The sequence below is a fragment of the Melanostigma gelatinosum genome, assembly GCF_949748355.1.
Source record: "Melanostigma gelatinosum genome assembly, chromosome: 16".
Taxonomy (NCBI): Eukaryota; Metazoa; Chordata; class Actinopteri; order Perciformes; family Zoarcidae; genus Melanostigma; species Melanostigma gelatinosum.
The window spans coordinates 21651745-21654244 of NC_136649.1; the positions used below are offsets into that span (position 1 = coordinate 21651745).

General features: G+C 44.0%; 1 protein-coding gene across 1 annotated transcript in view; it reads right to left on the reverse strand.

Moving 5' to 3' along the window:
* The window catches only part of akap6 (A kinase (PRKA) anchor protein 6), a gene marked incomplete at its 5' end in the record, with an annotated part of 160286 nt that overhangs the window by 70570 nt on the left and 87216 nt on the right, over positions 1–2500 (reverse strand). The window lies entirely within an intron of this gene.

Sequence of the window (2500 nt, forward strand, 5' to 3'; positions counted from 1 at the left end):
TCTTCTCTCTCTCTCTCTCTCTCTCTCTCTCTCTCTCTCTCTCTCTCTCTCTCTCTCTCTCTCTCTCTCTCTCTCTCTCTCTCACTCTCTCTCTCTCTCTCCTCTCTCTCTCTCTCTCTCTCTCTCTCTCTCCTCTCTCTCTCTCTCTCTCTCTCTCTCTCTCTCTCTCTCTCTCTGCAACGGCGATAGCAGCTGTAACCACTGTCTCTAATTCATCATCCGCCATACAGCGGAAGGGGGGAAGGAGGGAGAGAAGGGAGTGGGAGAGAGAGAAAGGAAAGGAAGGAGGAAGGGGTAAGGGAAAGTGGGAAATGACAGGGGGGGACAACAGGAAAGAAGAGAGAAGAGGAGAGGAGAGGGGAGTAGGGGAGTCAGAGTCGGGAGACAACAGTAAAGACAAAAATGGAGGAAGATGGCAAAAGACAGATAAGAGAGAAAGGAAGTAAACTGAGAGAAAAGGGAACATTAGAATTGGGACCAAACCATCAGTGAGCAGCTTCACAGCTCCACCTGCTGTCCATTCATTCATTCATTCTAACGGGTTCATCCTGCAGAGACAATGAAACCAAACCATCAGTGAGCAGCTTCACAGCTCCACCTGCTGTCATTCATTCAGTCATTCTAATGGGTTCATCCTGCAGAGACAATGAAACCAAACCATCAGTGAGCAGCTTCACAGCTCCACCTGCTGTCATTCATTCATTCTAATGGGTTCATCCTGCAGAGACACTGAAACCAAACCATCAGTGAGCAGCTTCACATCTCCACCTGCTGTCATTCATTCATTCATTCATTCTAATGGGTTCATCCTGCAGAGACAATGAAACCAAACCATCAGTGAGCAGCTTCACAGCTCCATTTATCAATAAATTTGGATTTCATTCCCCAAAGACATTAAAAAACGCATCAGTCTGGATCTTTTTTGATGTATAGAAAATTTGTAAAAAAAAACTTTTAAAAAGAATTAATAGAATGATGCAATTTATTGATCTGGTAGTTATTTTTTCTTCTAGAATTCTTAATGTTATATTTAACTTAATTACTAATCAATGAAAATAAATGATTCAAATGTAATACAAGTGGTTATGTATTGAGGTCTTTATCTGCTTTTTAAAACCAGTTTCTTTTCTCTCTCTCCCCCAATTCAATTTATTTTGGCTTAAATTCAGAATTGAGGTATTTTGCGTGAGATCAGTAAATAATTCAGTCTGACCTTCATTTTCTTTACAACTGAACCAAAACCAGAAATCTCAACTGAGCTGAACTCACAGCAGAAAAACAAAAAACATGTAACATCCAATTATTTCCAAACTCATCCCACACACCGCTACACTGGACGCGCGCGCACACGGGCACACACACACACACACACACATGTAAATCAGATAATATATGAATAACCAATTACTGTCCAATACATTCGAAGTAAATTACTGAAACATTACACTGCAGCCACAGAGGACTGAAAAACACAAACACAAACAAAACAAGTGTTTTCCTTCACAAGAGCGCGCGTGTGTGTGTTTTCTCGCTGTGTATGTAAAGCACTTATATTTCTTTAATTTAAATCACAGAAGACAGCGCAGTGCTGCCAAAACTGCAATTTATGCTCAATCAAAACAATGGATTGTTCTGTGTGTGTGTGTGTGTGTGTGTGTGGACACACCACATCCTTCATGTAAGTGACTGTGACGACACCAAGAAACTCTGGAGAACACAACATACTGCAGACTCAGAGTGAACAATTTAAGCTTCAGTTTTCATTTGCATACACACGACTTTGTGCATGTTTTCATTGAGTGTGTGTGTGCGTGCGTGTGTATGTGTGTGTGTGTGTGTGTGCGTGCTCTGAGTGTGAGTGATAACCGCGGAGGGAGGCTCCTCGAAGTTGGGGATGAAACACCGACAGGCAGCGTGACCAAAAGACGGCGCTCGCCGAGCCGAGTCTGGCCACACCAGATTACTGCTGTTAACACACACACTCTGTGTGCATGATTACATTCTGTGTGTGTGTGTGTGTGTGTGTGTGTGTGTGTCACATGTTATTGTGTCTCGCTCTTGTTTTGCTCTTCTTCTGTTGGTGTCTATATGTATTGATGCTGTTTTGAGGGTTCAGAGAACACTCTTGTGATTGAGGGCGTCTGACGTGGATGAATGGATGAATCTTTGTTCACACATGAACAGTTCTACCTGTTCACACCTGAAGGACAACCGCAGTACTTTACATGATCACACCAACTGATGCTGTTTTATGTGACAAACATCATTTCTCCTACGAGGAACTTTAATTTAGTGTTGATTCTGTTGGTCCCTGTGGACTAAAGTGGTCTCTGCTGGAGGATCTGGGTCTGTCCACGGTGGACCGGTCTCTGCTGGAGGATCTGGGTCTGTCCACGGTGGACCGGTCTCTGCTGGAGGATCTGGGTCTGTCCACGGTGGACCGGTCTCTGCTGGAGGATCTGGGTGTGTCCGCGGTGGACCGGTCTCTGCTGGAGGATCT